Here is a 19,830-nt window from a genome sequence, read left to right as displayed (position 1 = left end):
AGTCAAGACACATTTTCCGCTTGTCAAAATGTGAATGTTGCCGGTGCAACTTCACTGCCGAAAAGCACTGAGGAACATGTTTCAGACACCAGTGCATTGTTATTACAATTAATGCAACAAATGGGACAAAAGCTTGAAAAGTTAGACACAATGGAACAACACCAGAGACAAACACAGCAACAGTTAGACACAGTGGAACAAAATCTCAAAAAGTTAGACACACTGGAACAAAATCAGAGACAAACACAGCAACAGCTTCAAAAGTTAGACTCATTGGAACAAACTCTTGAACAAACGCGTGAAGATTTAACTACTGAGTTACATAACATTCAATCGAAATGTCAAAAAGTCTGTAATGACGTAAAAACTCAAATTTGTGAGCATTTTCAACCTATTTTTTCACGGCATGAAAATGCATTACAGAATCACGAAGCAGCCATAAAAGAACTGCAAATTATTGTTCATGAAAATCATGAGACCTTGCAAGCTAAATTTGACTCAGTTGCATCTGCCGATTCGGTTACGCAACTTGCAAAAACTCAGGAAAACTTTAAGGACACAGTAGATACTCTGAAACTTGGTTCAGAAAAGCACACTGAGGAAATAAGTACACTATCAGAGAAAGTAGCCGAACTTTTGGATCAGTTCACTAATTTATCTACGAAGGTAGATGATAATCTGATTGACGCAAGACCGGTAGTCTTTAATGACACAGAAGAGTACGAACAAATTAGGAAATTCAAACAAAATCAGAATCAAATTAATACACAACACCAAAGAGAAATCCGGGAAGTACAAGATCAGCTGACACAGGTAATACAAGAATTACGTATTTCAGAGGACACTCGCACTCCAACACGGGAAGAGGGACTTAGAAATACGGAAAAGCCGCAAAATAATAACACAGGGCATTTCGGAAGTTATGAAAGAAATTGGCAATGTGCACCGAATTTTGAGATGGAACGGCCGACACGACCTAACAATGACCGATATGCGACTCGCCGACATGATGACTTTGACTATAAGCTGTTCATTACTACACGTAAATTCAAAACATTTAAGAATTCTGGCAACGACATTCATCCACAAGCGTGGCTCCATCAATTCTCTCATTGTTTTCCTCCCAACTGGTCATTGGAGCACAGGTTAGAATTTATGTGTGGCTATTTAGAGAATGAACCAGCTGTAAGAATGCGATCGGTCATTCACGATTGCCACAGTGAGGGAGAATTTTACCATGCCTTCCTCTCAGCATATTGGTCTCAAGCCACACAAGACCGAGTAAAACATGGTATCATAATGATGAAACATTTCGAACAATCTGAATTCTCCAGTCTTGTGAAATATTTTGAAGACATGTTGCACAAGAATCAGTACCTGACAAACCCATACAGCCCCTCAGAACTCATCTGCATTTGCTTAATCAAACTGCCTGAACATTTACGACATATTAATTTGGCAGGACGTTGCAAAGACGACATTGAAGTTTTTCAGGGACTCTTACAAGAATTAGAAATTGACACTGACAGTCGCGGGATGCGAAAACAGGAAAACAATCACTACAGGTCACATCCGTCACAATTCCGTGACGACAGAAACGATAACTGGACGCGAAAAGGCTATTCTCACCACACAAATCGTGACCAAAACAGACACCACCCGTATGACAATCGTTGGCAGAGTAGTAATAATTACAGGGAAAGATCACCTCTCCGCGGTAGTGACTATCACGGAGACAATCAGAGAAACAGACAATTTGGGAACCAAAACAATTATTACCAGGGGAGACAGAATAACTTCAGACGCAGCAGTTCAGCGCGGAGTTACGATTCAGGGAGAAATTCTCCACCACTTAACCGACAAGAAAGAAACTACAGGAACTACCGACATGACAACAGACGATATGATCGTAACGACAGACCTGAATTGCATCAGAACTGGCATGATTCAAACAGAGCAGGGCCTTCTCGACAGAGTGAATTTGTAGAAGTTAGGTCTCCTAATCCCAATAACGGCGTGCGCCAACAAAGAGACAGACAATGACTCGCACAGCAGGCAGCCGCGTGCGCCCGCTCGCTCCGAGAAAAATAACATAAGACGCTAGCCTTGAGAAAAATTTTAGCATTCTTTACCGATGTATACAACATGATAATTGCTTTGAAGTTGAAACTCTGTGCACTAGGAAGAGTAAAAGATTGTGCCACATTGCACATGTAAAACCATTTATTGAAAGATAATCTGCTTTTTATCTTTGTCTTTGCCGTAAAACTTTTCACTTTACATTGCTAGTATGCTTTGTCAGACTTAGAATCTTTTAACATGCAACAATGTTTGAAGTTAAATATCCAGTCAAGAACCAAGAGAACTTATTTAAACAGAAATTACGAATGCATTGTTATTGTGGACAGACGACACAGTGTTATTGTGTGTGTGCATTCTTGCTTGTTTGTTGCACGATTACGTAACGACTATAAGGCTTACATACTTAGAACATTTACCAGTACTGCTAATGAGATTTTAATGCAACATTTTGGTTTATTTGAAAATACATTCTGAATTTAAAGTGCTTTCTGAGAGATACCAGATGACACAGAGGTTAGTTTATGTGACAACTACACGGTTTCATCACAACGCTACTAATGAATGACAATTTACAATGTTGCTTTCGCGGTGTATCTGTTTTATATCTACACAGTTTTCTGAATTCTTCTGGAAAGAAAAACACGTTTTAGTAGTAACTTTTGTGGTATAGCAACAATGAGACAGCCTTTTTCGTGGCACAACAATACGTTACTGTACAGTACTTTCTTCATCACGCCAATAAGCATAATAACTAAGATATCTATACGGAAAGCATTTCACTTTTGTTTATGATGAGGTAAGTACATTGGCTTCTGCAGAACTTAGCTTTCGGAGGACAATAACTACGACACTTCCACAGAGATTATCTGACAGCAAGACGCACATTTAGCGCTACAGGACATGTATTTGAGTGATTAATTTTGTACTTAAATCATTTATTTTTAAAGATATTTGAAGGACAATGATACAAAGGTTTTCCGTAATACATTTCATTTCATTGCTGTAATCTGTAACACCTGAGGGTATAATTACATTAATACTCATGGGGGTACACGCTTACTTTGTGTACCATGTGTGTGGCAACCACAAGGAACCCTAGCTAATATGGTATTTGCTTATACAACTTTACTCATCGGTACCATATTTCTCTAACACACAAATTACACAGCTATCTGATCATTTAACTGAGACAGACAAACGTTTTTACTACATCAGTGACAGATGTTTACGTAATTACACAGTTGGATAACTTCACACTTACGAAATTGTATTTTGTCTGTACTTTGAGAAATGCTCACATTTTTCGGAGAGCTTTGAATGATGTATTTGGTAAGGGAGCATGATTTTAAAGTACGTTTGAGGTAGATGACACTATTGAAATGAGCAGAGAATTTTTTTTAGGTTTTGAAATTATTGCAGAAAGCTACGACGTTTTTGAGATTTGACTGAGGTGTTATGATGTTATTATTACGACGACAATGTGTACTATGCTGTTGAGATATGTTTATGATCAATAAGATGATGCTACCGTATATGAGGAATAAGAAGTATGTTGGAAACCAAGAATCGTACTTTAAGAGTTATGAAATGTGCGTAAATGCGTGACTGTATCACAATGCTGACGAATATTTTATTTGGACACTTATATTTATAGGATTTTCTTTCTACAGATTTGCAACGCTAATTCTTGACCTGTGAAATATTTTTATGTGAGACTGTCACTGTAGCGGAAACTGCTGTCGTAAATATTTCCGTAAGAAAGTTAAGTGACCACCTGCACGTAATGCATCGCAGGCACCCACCTGGGCGACAGCCGCCCGAAAAAAAAAAAAGCCATTAGCCTTTCAGCGGCACTGGTAAAAAAGAAAAAAAGGCAGGCCTTTATCCTCGCCATTGACATTCCTTTAGAGAAAATATTGCAAATGCGACACCCTCATTACTTCCATTAACCTTGCTATTGACATTCCTTTGTAGAAAGCATCGCAAATATTACACGCTCATTACCTGAAAACATATGATTACTCGTACTTTGTGCTAATTACTGAAATGCTTATGAATTGATGGGAAATATTCGTACATCTGCACACCTGATTATGACAAGTGTCTTTCTACGAGAGTTGAGAGCTACTGACTTACGAAATGCCACATGACTATTGAATGATATTTTTATGCTTTGGTTTGCGTAATTGCTTATTTCATTTGATATCTAGTTTCCAGCTGTGTTGCAGCATTAGTTTTATAAAATAAACTTCGATGCATTTGCTAATGTGAACACTTTCTGTCAACAGATCTATTAAATGATAATTTTGTAATCCACATTCTTTAAAAAAGGAGCACTTGGAAAGGAAAGAACAATAAGAAGGGACTAGTAACAGTAACTGGACACATAATATTCTTTTCAAGTACATGGTAATATTTTTTTTTACAATAAGTTGTTGTGGTGCACCACTTTAATTACATAGACATTAAGATGTGAATATACATTTCCCTTATCTGCATTGTTGTTTTTACTGTAATATTTTTTCTGCTTGAGCTATGTCATGTTCAGGTATAAGTTACTGCTGTTTGCCAGGCATAGTGTTAATGAATTTGACTTTGTGTTACTCTGCTAAGCCAGTTTTACTTCTCATTTATTTTTCTTGTTGCTGCACATTGGCTCATATTAGTTGTAATGTTGAATTGCTTGGTAATTTAGATTTACTGTAGCTTGCTTTGCAAATTTGAATTTTTTTGTCCTTGCTGTTTGTGTTACTTGTTTTGTGCTGCTGCATTGCCTCGTCTCTTAGTTTAGCATCTGAGCTCAGTAGATTTAAGTTAGCTTAAGAGGGGGTAGCCTATAAGAGAATGAGTTGCGATGAATTTGAAGAAATGCACTGAGAGGCTATACGAGAAAAGTACAGAAAGCAGGTATAGATAGGACTTTTGGAACTAATGAAGAACGAAGGGAGATCTCCGAGAAGTAAAGAAAGTTTTGTTTGCAAAATACTGCAGTAAAACAAACCCTGTCCTTTCCTTGTATTATTCCGCTATATGTTTGTGTACCCTTGGGTATTTGTGTTTTTCCTGTATTTATATGTTTATCTGATAAGACTTATATTGTAGAATTTTTCTAGTACTAAGCTACATTCACTATGATGAGGAATACTGATATCCTCAAATATAATTGGCATTAATAATATGTTATTTACCTTGTAAATATGCTTAGACATTATTTATTCTGTTTTGTTTTAATGCTCATGTGTAAAGTTGATGTTCCAAAAGTTATTATGATCTTTTATGTATCTACTTATCTCATAATTCCTGTAACATTGATGTATATGTTTATTTCTATTCTGTTGTAAAGCCTGTACTACAAATGTTATCTGTATTGTTATGTTCTTTAATGATGTATTTTGTACCTTTGTAATTGTATTCTTATGTTATAAAATTGTAATTGACACCAGTTCAGCATATTATTAACTTGTAAGTTACATTTCACTGCACACGTTTCTGTTGGTCATAGTATATAGACAATATGTGAGAAGTAGGGACTGTTAGTGTTTGCACGTGTGTTAATAATTCAGCAAGGGACTGGATAACAGCATTGCTGGTTCTAAGGACAATTCCAAAAACTTTGTGAGTGCACAAGTGGTGGTTATGGACTTGCTATATTATCCGTAAGACTCTTCGATGGTGAATGTGCACCTGCACAATCGCAACAGATGGCTGCTGGACATTTCTACAAGGACTACAGTGGGTCTGCACCTCTGGTGGCCCACCAATATCATTATTTCTACAAGGACTACAGTGGGTCTGCACCTCTGGTGGCCCACCAATACCATACTCTCTACCAGGACTACAGTGGGTCTGCTCTGTGATGACCTACCTACCAATACTCTTCAAAATTGCGACTGACTCTGCTGTGGGTTTGCTCTGTTGTGGCCCATTACCTGTATGCATGTCAAGAGTCAGCACTGTCTTTCCGTTGGAAGGACAGCACTACTTCTTCAAGACTGCATGGGAATCCACTACTTCTGTGTCCATTTCTTCTACTGCTCAGACTTTGAGAAAAACACTACTATTTTACCGTAATGAACGATCAGGACTGTCTTTATGGACTGTGAGAAAATTTTAGCTTTTGACCAACATTGTATCAATAAGTGTGTGCATTTGATTTCTTTGTTATTGTAATTATGAAAAATTTTATCAAATCTGTATTGGCCACTGCCCAATCCAATTTGTAAAATTTTTTGTGGGGAGCATGGGGGCTATGTAAGTAGACTGTTTATGTTTTCTTTATGTAAGTAGGCTGTTTAGGTTCTTATATTGGTAACGCCGCCGCCACGTAGCGCTCTCTGTATGAAAATGAAATCACTGGCTGTGCTGTGTGCAGTCTGTGGCTAGTTTGCATTGTTGTCTACCATTGTAGAGGGGCAGCTGGATGTTAACAGCGCGTAGCGTTGCGCAGTTGGAGGTGAGCCGCCAGCAGTGGTGGATGTGGGGAGAGAGACGGCGGAGTTTTGAAATTTGTCATGAACTGCTATATTTATATATGATGATATCAAGGTAAATACATTGTTTGTTCTCTATTAATATCTTTCATTTGCTAACTATCCCTATCAGTAGTTAGTGCCTTCAGTAGTTTGAATCTTTAATTTAGCTGGCAGTAGTGGCGCTCGCTGTATTGCAGTAGCTTGAGTAGCGAAGATTTTTGTGAGGTAAGTGATTTGTGAAAGGTATAGTTTACTGTTAGTCAGGGCCCATTCTTTTGTAGGGATTATTGAAAGTCAGATTGCGTTGCGCTTGAAAGTCAGGTTGCGTTGCGCTAACAAAATATTGTGTGTCAGTTTAAGCACAGTCATGTATAATTGTTCAAAGGGGACGTTTCAGTATGTCACATAGCTCCGAATAAATCGTGACATTAAATTAACCAAAGTAATACGGGTAACGAGTGAGCAAATTGAATACCACAGACTAACACAAGAATGCCTACATGCATGTCATACCTTCCCACCGTGAGACAGACGTAGCTCCGAGGGGAGAATTGAGACCAGAAGCCGAGAGCAGAACGGTGTTAAGCTAGAAGGCCCTACGATAAGGGACGGACACCCACGTCGCCAGCTTACCACCAGGACCACCCATGTTAAAAGCTAGAGCCCTCCAGAAGAACAGTACAGATCTTACGATAACACAAAAAGGGCCACACCAGCCGCAAGTGTTAGCGTGAGACTTTTTTGCGTCTCTGTTACGTTGCAAACGTTAAAAACATTGCCCCACCACGAAAAGTAATCGCCAGGACTACCCCCCAGCCCATGTTAAAAGATAGAGCCCTCCAAAAGAACAGTATGGATTATACAATAACACCAAAAGGGCCACACCAGCTGCAAGGTTTAGCGTGAGACTTTTTTGCGTCTCTGTTACGTTGCAAACTTTAAAAACATTGCCCCACCAAGAAAGGTATAACGTTTCTCATTGGATAGACAGAATTTTTGTGGGCAGAGCTTAAGGCTAACATTGAGACCCTGGTTGGTCAGATGAAAACACAGCCAGACAGTTTTTTTTTAAACCAACTTTGGTAAATTGTAGTAAGGAGAAGTTAGGAGGGAGTTGCTTCGGAGACGGCGAGCTGCATGGAGCTGCGCCAGCCGCCGCCCTCTGACGAACACCGACAAGGTAATGAACGCACGTGATGCCGCATTTTTGAGAACATAAGGCTTCACTCAGAACTGCGGAAGTCTCATCTATTACATCCCCTTTTTACATAATACTAGTGTCGATCGTCAATTGAGGCTCATGGTCTTCACATTTGCTACGTAAGTTAAAATCTGAAATGCGATGCTTTTTCTGTTATATAATTATTGAGAAGCCACATCAGCCACTTTAATTTACGACTAGTTAGATAAGTAATTAAAGATAATTGAGGGTCACTGTAGACCATTTTGATAGTTTTCTCTTTTGTGAAACTTAATTTAAACCTAGATTATAGATGTGATATGGCATAGGTGATCCTTCGATCCATTGTAGAACTTGGAAACCCATTCAGGGAATATTCGTTCACATTTTTGTTGAACGCAGTTGGTTTTTATCATCCTGTATTAAAACATTTCCTTTTATCAATAGTGCAATTTATAAACAATGTTTTGTGAGTAGAATAAAATTTCCAATGGTAAACTTAACTGCTTTTTCGACGTTATTTTACCAGCTAACTAAAAATAGGAAAGCCTTGAACCCCTTCCACTAAATTTAGTTAGTATTAAGATTCTTTTACAGGGAGTGCAGTGGAGCTGACGCTGAAATCATTAAGTATTTGGTTATATCATCGCTAGTCTCACTGAACTCTTCTGAACTCTACATGTCATGTGTGGTCTGGCGTCTCCTTACCAGCAACAGGTCCCAGGTTCAGACTAGTCAATTCCCTAAAAAACACGCTCAGAGCGTCGTTGCGCGACGGTGGTAGGGAGACACGACTTAGAACAAACAGAAACCACGCAGAATGTTAGAGGTGATGTGATACAAATCTTGTGTGTGTGTGTGTGTGTGTGTGTGATTCTGAATATTGATGAGTGATATCATTATAACATCTGTCCCTATGTGAGACTGAGTACCGCCTGGTGATATTGCGGGAACGTGACCAAGTAAGAAAAGTAACAGTGTAAGCAGAGCAGGGACGAAAGGGTTATCAGTCCAGCGACGATACGGGCTCCAATGGGAACGTCCACTGACATGACTTTGACAAAGACCCGATTTTTATACCCCTGCACATCGGAACGAACGTCTCGTAAATGACGAGTCTTGTCGGCTGTTGGCACAATCGTGGCAGGCGTTCATGACGCCCTCTTATGGTGTTTTTACATCATTAATGTGGATTGCACACACCAAAGGTTTCAGATTTCGCCACAAACCAAAATCCAGTGGATTAAGACCGAAGGAGTGACCTGGCCACTGTACTGGACCTCTCAGACAATAGACCAGGCTCTGGACGTACGCCGGCCGGTGTGGTCGAGCGGTTCTAGGCGCTTCAGTCTGGAACCGCGAGACCACTACGGTCGCAGGTTCGAATCCTGCCTGGGGCATGGATGTGAGTGATGTCCTTAGGTTAGTTAGGTTTAAGTAGTTCTAAGTTCTAGGGGACTGATGACCTCAGATGTTAAGTCCCTTAGTGCTCAGAGCCATTTGAACCAATCTGGACGTACGCGTATTACAGACGCAGATCAAGATCGACGCATTTTGTGAGCAGCAGTAGTCAACTAAATATCATCCAGATACGAAATCCGGGCACTTGTTGCTCATCAGAGACGTTGGGAACCGTTTGTTTGTAGCAAGGTTAAGATCACGTGTTGATTCTGTCCTGCCAGCCACCAAGTAGGGCTACTCTGGTGTCGTTAAGGCGGCGACTAGAGGATAAATTGGCGGTCTGTCGGCTTTAGTCGTGAGAGTAGATTCTGTCGGTATGAGAATAATGGACACAGTGTAGAACTGGTAACCCATCAGTCACAAATCGCGGAGTCAAGTAACCAGTTCCCGCTCCCCCCAAGTACAACAAAGAGTGTAAATCGGGAATACCATTAAGTTAAGCTAATACTATCGCCCAAAAAGTATATACTTTTCCGAAGCCCACCATCTCAGTCTGAGATGGAACGAAAGATTAAAATAACAGAAATTGTTGTTATTCCCATGCTACAGCCGGCCGATGTGTCCGAGCGGCTCTAGGCGCTTCAGTCTGGAACAACGCGACCGCTACGGTCGCAGGTTCTAATCCTGCTTCGGGCATGGATGTGTGTGACGTCCTTAGGTTAATTGGGTTTAAGTAGTTCTAAGTTATAGGGGATTGATGACCTAAGATGTTAAGTCCCACAGTGCTCAGAGCCATTTGAACCATTTAAACCCATGCTACAATTTCTTCGACAGGAAAGTGATCTGCTTCTTCTGCAGGACAGTGTACGCCAACATACCGCTGAAGCTATGCAACGTATTCTTCGTGGTGTACAACAGCTGCCTTGGGAAGCAAGATCAGCAGATTTCTCGCCAATTTACACTTAACGTACGTACATGATGACGTGGGGACTTATTCGTCCTCCAGAGCCTGCAAGAACAACTGCCAAATTGCAACAAATAGTACGCAATGTTTGGAACAATCTACTGTAGGATCTTATATGTCACCTATGTGATGGTTGCATGCGAGAATACGCGCCTGCGTTGTAGCCAGATAGGGGACACTGTGTTCTGATACGACTGTTTTAGTACCATTTACTATAGCGTGTTTGTTTCATTTGGTGTGAATTAGTTATCCTATACAGCTACATTAAAGAACTACTGGTCACTGGGGGCCAAACCGCAAAATAACCCTGGGTTCGGTGTGGGTCGGCGGTGAGGTGGGTGTACTGCTGTGGCCTGTTCTGGGGTTATGAACCACTGAGGGCTACGGCAGGGACGAGGCCTCTCCGTCGTTTTTAGGTTCCCGGTTCAATACATACACACACACACACACACACACACACGCACACACACACACAAGGTTTTCCATGGGGTTCAAGTCCGGGCTACGTGCAAGCCGGGGCAAGGCATCGATATCTTTATCTTCAAACCAGTTTCTGGTTCTAGCAGACACACACACTGATACATTATCTTGTTGAAACATTAGCTTTCGTCCCATAGGTATTCATACATTCTAACCAATTCTGTCTCTAGTATCCCAGTGGGCATTTTACAGTTCCTTCTAGTATTCAGCCAAACAATGCGTGACTTATCTTTAGCACAGAACGCTGCTTAAATAATAACACTTCCACCATCAGAGTTTCTGCTCATTTTTACATGCTGCTCTCTTCTGTGATCATGCCAATAATATTGAAATACACCCTGCCCATCTAGATTAAACTTCTTCTCGCCACTGAAGAGTATCCCATTCTGCAGTCCATGACATATTGTTTCAGCAAACTCTAAACCAGCCAGTTCATGTTTGGGTGTTACAGCAGGTTTCTGCAGTCGTTTCTTGAATGCAGCTGTAAATAAGCAACAAGTTCTGAAGAAAAATAGTTTGTGGCCCTCGCTTTGGGCAGAAATAGCCCTTTCTACCCCTCAGATAATTTTCTACTTTTCCCGTATTTTCCCTTCTGTCGACATGTCGTGCGCTCAGAATACGAAGTTATCAATCACTATACTTGAATAGTTCAACTTCCTGTCAGTTTGAAGATTAGTGAGTCCCATTTCCTTGTCATTGCCAATTCTTGCTTTTTCATCACATGATAACTGTTTTCCGTGTGGCGTTTCACGATCGTGATTTATGTACCCAACACGCACTGTCACTAATGGTGTCTGTTTTCTGTCTTCAGGAAAGGCATGTAGCCACGCACTAACACCGCAGCGAGCCGACTGCCTTCATACTGAGTTCCACCTTTTACCACCTGAATCGTTGATGTCTTGTTATATACTGTACTACTGGCATCAAATGCGACACCATTTGACAGCATTTGTCGGTCTACTGTATTTAATACTATTGCACATACCCTGTGCCCAACTATTCCAACCAAAAATGTTAATTTTCTCGCAAATAGCCATGCCTTTATACTGTTTTTCCACTACTGTATATACCTTGGATTACGTTTATTGTACTCGAAATACTGTCGTCAATTAGATACAACTTCTTACTTTTCAAGTAATTTAAATAAGTGGCCTAAAATACATTTGCTTCCTCATTTATCGATACTAGGAGATTGTCTGACAAAAATCACTATAGCAGCTACAAATGTTTTTCAACCCAGGCAATATTAGTAAAGTGCACCGAAGCCCCAAAGAAACTGGTATAGGCATGTGTATTCAAATACAGACATATGTAAACAGGCAGAATACGGCACTGTGGTCAGCAATGCCTATATAAGGCAACAAGTGTGTGGCGCAGTTGTTACATCGGTTGCAGCTGCTGCAATTGCAGGTTATCAAACGTTAAGTGAGCTTGAAAGTGGCGTTATTGTCGGCGCACAAGCGGTGGGACACAGTATCTCCGAGGTAGCGATGAAGTGGGGATTTTCCCGTACGCCCATTTCACGAGTGTACCGTGAATATCAGGAATCCGGTGGAACATCAAATCTCCGTCATCGCTGCAGCCGAAAAAAGATCCTGCAAGAACGGGAGAAACGCGACTGAAGAGAATTGTTCAGCGTGACGGAAGTGCAACCCTCCTACAAATTGGTGCAAATTTCAATGCTGAGCTATCAACAACTGTAAACGTGCGAACCATTCAACGAAACATCATCGATATGGGCTTTCGGAACCGAAGGCCAACTTGTGTACCCTTGATGAGTGCACGACATAAAGCTTTTCGCCTCGCCTGCGCTCATCAACAAAAAAATGGCTCTGAGCACTATGGGACTTATCTTCTGAGGTCATCAGTCCCCTAGAACTTAGAACTACTTAAACCTAACTAACCTAAGGACATCACACACATCCATGCCCGAGGCAGGATTCGAACCTGCGACCGTAGCGGTCACGCGGTTCCAGACTGTAGCGCCTAGAACCGGTCGGCCACCGCAGCCGGCGCGCTCATCAACACCGTCATTGGACTGTCAATGACTGGAAACATGTTACATGGTCGGACGAGTCTCGTTTCAAATTTTATAGAGCGGATGGACGTGTACGGGTATGGATACAACATCATGAATGCATGGACCCTGCATGTCAGCAGGGGACCCTTCAAGCTGGTGGAGACTGTGTAATGGTGTGGGGCGTGTGCAGTTGGAGTGAAATGGGACCCGTGATACGTTTAGATACGACTCTGACACGTGACATGTAAATATGCATCCTGTCTCATCACCTGCATCCATTTATGTCCATTGTGCATTCCGTCGGACTTGGTCAATTCCAGCAGGACAATACGACCCCCTCCCCCCTCTCTCCACCACCACCACTCACACATACACACACACACACACACACACACACACACACACACACATAGATGTCCAGAATTGCTACGGAGTGGCTCCAGGAATACTCTTCTGAGTTTAAGCACTTCCGCTGGCAACCAAACTCCTCAGACAAGAACATTATTGAGCACATGTGGGATGCCTTGCAACATGCTCTTCAGAAGAGATCTCCACTCCTCGTACTCTGACGAACTTATGGACAGTCCTGCAGAATTCATGGTGTCAGCTCCCTCCAGCACTACTTCAGACATTTGTCGAGTGCATGCCACGTCTTGTTGTGGCACTTGTGCATGCTCACGGGGGTCCTACACGGTATTAGGCAGGTGTATCAGATTTTTTGACTCTGCAGTGTAAATGATAATTCGCCTTTATCCTGTGAAACAAGGTTGTAGAATGTTTTTTTTTCTTTCTCCTGAATAATTTATCAAATGTGAGTTGTGCGCTTTTAGGAGTACGCGATTCTGTCGTGAGCTGCTACCTTGCGGAGTGAGCAGCAGCGCAGATGAGGGGGGACGCGCGCTATGTGTGCCGGTGGCGGCGGCGGTGGGCGCCCGCTGCCCGCTGCCCGCTGGCTGCCGGGCCGGCTGATTTATCTGCTGCTCCACTGCTCTGCTCCACATCCCGCGGGCCCACGCAGCGCAGCCGCGGCCCGCAAGCCTTCCGCCGGCCCCGGCACATCCAGCTGCAACTGCTCGCTGCGGCTGGACTCTACCGCGCTCCAAAGGTCCCACGCCGCTCTCGCACTATCCTATTCGAATCGCTCGTACCGTGTCATAAACACTATTGGATAGAGCCCACGCAGCATACAGTAGCCGATGCGCAGTGACCAAGTTTCGTCCAAACTGCTGGGCGAGTTCATTCGTTTGTCCAGAAGGGGCGGTCGACAGTATTTGTCGCCTTTCGGGCGGACGGTGGTGACAGACTCGATACGCACGCCCTGCAATCTTCCTCAAACGATTTTACGGAAACTACTCGGTAAAAAAATTCACTTTTGCGTTTCTTATAACTTTATATGTCAGCTTCATCATGATTTGACCATCATTTCGTTAATGGTCATACTTGTTGTGATATTTATAACGAAGTAAAACACTACGAGAAATTCGAAAAAGTATGGCCGGCCGTTGTGAATGTGCCGTTCTAGGCGCTTCAGCCCGGAACCGCGCCGCTGCTACGGTCGCAGGTTCGAATCCTGCCTCGGGCATGGATGTGTGTGGTGTGATGTCTGTAGGTTAGTTAGGTTTAAGTAGTTCTAAGTTCTAGGGGACTGACGACATCAGATGTTAAGTCCCATAGTGCTTGGAGCCATTTGAAAAAGTATGTAATGAAAAACAGGGGCCGCTATGAGTTTGCATTTGGTACATATTACAAGTATGTTGCTACGTATGACACTTAGCTAAGATATCGACGTTTTTTTTATTATATATATATATATATATATATATATATATATATATATATATATAGACTGAGGTGGACGTCGCAATCTGTTACCAATCTAGAGAAAACTCATTTGATGTAGCACACTCAATTGCGATCGCACCTCGCCAACGATTAATACCAGAGTCAAATATTCACAACATTCCCCACATTTCATAATCTATTTGAGATATCGAATAGAGATTATGGCAAATGATACCACACAGAGAGGAGAGGACTATGCCATATGTTTATCATGCAAAAATTCATTATTTTTGGTGTTATTCCGCTAACTACAGACCTTGTTAATGAAAGAATTTCATGTTTAAGGGCCATCGATAGCAGACGAAAGAAGAAATATTATGGGTTTGAGAACAACACGTTTATTTTATACCGACGAAGTGGCTTTTCATAAGCTACTGACCTTACATTTCCTCAGTTCCTCAATTAATAAACTCAAAATACCAATGTTTCAGAATTATCTCGCAGTTGGGTCTGGACAACACGTTAATGAGGCGACATTTTGTAAACTCCGCTGTGTTTTGGGAAAAGAAGCAAATTTTTACATGGCAACCCGAAATTCGCCACTCATGATGCTTCTCTGAAAGTTACAAATGGTTAACAAGCCAAGCGAGAATAAAGCACTGCTTTTTCAGCGGAATTCTATTTAGAAACTATCCAAAGGAGAGGTGACAGATCTTTTTGATTGGTCGCCATGCAAGTACAGGCGTGGAGGGGCTCTTCTTAATGTTCATAAAAAGTATGAGCTTCAGTTTAGAACGGCACCTTCCCTCCAGCACTTCGGCATTCCTCGTACCCCCCTCCCCCCCACTACCCCCCCCCCTCCCCCACCCAGCACTACCGCTACGCTGACTGTGCATCTACCCGCCGGTATTTTGTACAGACTCTAACTACTCAACAGAAAAGTTAGTAATCAAAAGGATGAGCGACGCACCACAAAGGAATTAACTGAATTGCACGGAAATCCCAAGATGTTATATGCACGTACAGAGAAAAAACATTACAATTGTAGAAAAATTGTACTATTCATTCAAGAAAAAGAGCTTCACAAATTGAGGCAGTCAGTAATGCGTAGGCCCATCTCTGGTCCTTATTCAAGTAGTTATTCGGGTTGACATTGATTGACAGAGTTGTACGTTATCCTTCTGACCGATATCGCACCAAATTCTGTCCAATTGGCGCGTTATACTGTCAAAATCCCGAGCTAGTTGGAGAACCCTGCCTATAATTCTTCAAATGTTCTCAGCTGGGGACAGAATCGGCGACCTTGCTGGCCAAAGTAGGGTTTGGCAAGCATGAAGACAAGCAGCGGAAAATCTCACCGTGTGTGAGCAGGCATTATCCTGCTGAAATGTAAGCCCAAGATGGCTTGCCATGTAGGGCAACAAAATGGGACGTAGAATATCGTCGACGTATCGCTGTAGTGTAAGGCTGGTGCGGATGACGACCAAAAGGGCTACTGGTGTGAAATGATGTGGCACCCCAGACCATCACTTTCGCATAGCGGACAACAGTCAGACTGGTATCCCACCGCTGTCCATGAAGTCTGCAAACTCGTCTTCGACCTGAAATCTTATCGACTGGAGTAGAACCCTCTGCAGTGATGAATCCTGCTTCGAAATGAGCCCCAATGACCAGCGAAGACGTTCTCTAGACGCCCTGGACAGCGGTGGGATACCAACCTTCTTGTCGCCCGCCACAAGGCCCAACAACCAATAATGGTTTGCGGTGCCCTTCATGGCGACCTACGCTGCACTTACATTTCACCAAGATAATGCACGTTCGCTCACAGCAAAATTTTGTACTGCATGACTTCGCGCTTTCCAAACCCTGCCTTGGCCAAAAAGGTCGCCGGATTCCTCCCCAACTGAGAATATCTGGAGCATCATGGGCAGTGCCCTCCAACCACTTCTGGATTTTGAGGCTCTATCTCGCCAACTGCACAGCATTTGGCACGATATCTCTCAGGAGGTATCCAACAATTCTATCAATCAATGCCAACCCGAATAAGTGCTTGCATAGGAACCAGAGGTAAACCATCGCGTTACTGATTGCTGTGTTTGTGAATCTCCTTCTTTTGAATAAATTGTTCAGTTTTTTCTGAAACTAATAATTTTTTTGTCTGTATATGCACATCATATTTATTGATTTCCGTCACTTTCGAATAATTCCTTCGCGGTGCGCCTTTTCTTCCCCTTACAGTGTACTTATATAATGGCTTTAAGATAAGAAGGGAAGCATTAGCAAATCATCAAGCATAATAATAGACCACAAGAGCACCCAATGACAAATCCAAAATAACGGGGCTGAAACGTATGTTAACCAAAGCACGGTAACCAGCTCGAGCTCGGGCCCATAATCCGGATGGTTGGCCGATTCAGTACAGATTCTAAAACATGTACCCAGAAAATACATTAGATTTACGTAACCAAAATAGCACACGTGTTTGGCGGCAGACAACTGCGTCCGTTTGACCGACAAATACTTGTTAACAGAGTAGAATTTAATAACTACAGAAGTTACAAAACACACATGGGCCTTTTAGTCTTAAGCGAGAACAAAAAATATTAACGGCAACTGGACGTAGGAAATACTAGCACCAGCCATGCAGATAAAGATCAATGTAATCAGACAATAAAAAAATTTTAAAATTCTGAAACCTAGAAAACGCATGTACCAGTAGCGCAAATAAGTGTCAAGATTAAGAGAGAGTAAAAAAAAAATTAGAGGTACCTAATACAGAACACATGCACCAGCAGCGCAGGTAAAGATAAGTCTTTCACAAACAGAACAAGACAAAATGAAATCGAATAAATGTTTAACGCAGCCACGTCCTTCTTAACTCGCTGCTGACCCATGGTAAGAGCTTAGGACAAAACAACGGCCTGTAGTAGAATCCAAATCGGTTTACGGCAAGAACATCAAACGAAGTTCAATAGCAATCCACATAGGTTTTTATTAACTGCAACAGGCACTTAACCACACACAAGAAAGTGCTCACTGCTCACCGTTATTCTTGCGATAGGCGTAGGAGAATTAACGACGATGTATGTAGCCACGTCCACCAGCCAAGATAGCAGAAAACAAGCCTAATCAAACTCTATAATATGGCCTATTACCATAAAAGCAAAAAGAGGGGAGGGGAGGGGGTGGGCGACTCTCCACTGGAGGTAGGCACGCCCCTCAAAGTAAACATCCACCATCCAAACGCGGCAAGTGGACCTACACAGCTAGCGAGCTCTGACCACAGTCCAGAATCACCCCTTCCCAGACAGTCGATACCAGCAGACAGAGCTGCTCATGCTCGTAACACCCGCTCGAAGCGCCCCGAGCGCGTCATCTTAAGAGAAGCCAGAGAAACAGTAGCTACGTAACGAAACCCAAAGACGTTCCACAACCGAAGATATGTATCAATATCAAAGAGAACACGGCTCATTCATAAGTCCGACGAGAAAGAGAGTCCACGATTTTCTTCAGGTGCACTATGTCCATCTCAAGTCCATCATGCTACCAGGATGCAGGAATGGTGGTATCTACATTTAACTGGTTGCTCCAAATAATCTCAGATATTTTCTGTGGAATTAAGAACAAGTGATTGGGGAAGGGGGGGGGGGGCAATCAAAGTGGGAGAACACACTGATGAGCCGAAATATTATGGCCACTGTCCACCTCGAGGTTGAATGCCTCCTGGTGCTGTTGCAGGCACGTGACGCAGCAAGGAAAGAATATAAGTGGAAAAAAGGCGAATGGGCAGTCATTATAGAGAAGATGCGGGTAGCAAATGCGGAAATCCACTGATGTAGGCGGTTTTGACAAACGGCACATTGATCTGGTGCTGCGACTGCAAACGAGTATCTCCGAAACGGCGAAACTGGTCACCTGTTGGGTACTACTTTCGTGAGCACCTATAAAAAGTGGCTGAAGGATGGTGAAGTAATGAGGAGCCCGTATGGTACTGGACGTCTGAACACAAAACGTAGTGGTCGGAGGATCCCCCGCTGTGTAATCCAGCATAGGCAGTGATCTGTGGCAGATGTGACGACAGCGTACAATGCTGGTGCAGGCACAAGTGTTTCAGAGCACTCCGTTCAAAGGCCGTTGTTGAACATGGAGCTCCACATCACACGACCCCTACGTGTTCCCGTGTTGCACCAACGATATCGTTAGTTATGATTGTAGCATCGCTGAGTTTTCGCTGTGTATCAATAGAAATGAATCCCACTTCTTGTTACACCAGGTCGACGGTTGCGTCCTCATACGCTGTCATCCAGGCGAGTGGCTGCACGAAACACGCACTGAACCACAGATGCAGGCCGATGACGGCAGAATTATGCTGTCGTGTACATTGAGTTGGGCTTCCATGGGACGTGTGCCGGTAATCGAAGGCAACACGGTAGCAGTGGACTACGCGAACGTTATTGCGGACCACCTGCACTGTTTCACGCTCAAAGTCTCCCCTTACGGCGATGACATCTTCCAGCAGAACAACTGTCCGTGTTGCAAGTTCAGAATCGTGCTACAGTGGTTTGAGGGGCATTATAGTGAACTCGCACTGATGTCTGGCCAGCAAATGCGCCTGATCTGTACCCACTGGAACACACATCGGTCGTCAGCTGAACGCCCGTAATCCACAATTCCGCAATTTGCGAGAATTTCTTGCCTGTGCTTAGACATCTGGTGTCACACACTTATGGAATACTGCGAAAGACTTGTAGAATCACGCCAAACAGAATCTTTGTTACACTGTGTTTGAAAAGTAGAACGACACGTTATTGACTACGTGGTCATAATGTTTTGGTTCTTCAGTGTATGTTTACAGACCTGCGAATACGGTTGTTCTGGTCTTAGAAGACGTGAGTTTCCACAGCGTATTCATCATGAATGTGTGGAAGAAAGGGCTGCTTTTGATCATCGGGAATGTAAATACGCTCCTTCATTCCTGTTCACGGCAACTAGAATAAGGACCCCAAGTCATGGTAGAAAAATACCCCCAAAGCATCACAGAACAGCTTGAACTACATTCTCCTAGCACTGGGGAATAAATGCGTCATTGGACCGATGGTGCACTCAACCCCTTGAAACATTTGCGGGGAGCCAGAATCGTGATTCGTCGCATCACACTACACCCCTTTAGTCAACTACTGTCCAGTTGACTATTTGATCCATAAGGAAACGCATTATGAGGGCTGCAACTGTTGATAAAAACAAATAAAACAGTTTCTGCGCCAGTATATTTTTTTTATTTTGTCATTACGCATTTCGATGGTTCACACCATCATCTTCTGGCGGAGAATTGTTTAGTTATACAGCTGGTGTTGGTGAAGAGTAGAGACGTCTTTTCACAGTAGCAGACCAAGGATGGTGTAGGTTATATAGCGTGTTTTGAGAGGCGGTAGAGTCGTAAAAAGTACAC

Source organism: Schistocerca piceifrons, chromosome 2 (genome assembly GCF_021461385.2).
Source record: "Schistocerca piceifrons isolate TAMUIC-IGC-003096 chromosome 2, iqSchPice1.1, whole genome shotgun sequence".
In the NCBI taxonomy this organism is placed as follows: domain Eukaryota; kingdom Metazoa; phylum Arthropoda; class Insecta; order Orthoptera; family Acrididae; genus Schistocerca; species Schistocerca piceifrons.
This window is presented reverse-complemented; position numbering follows the sequence as displayed.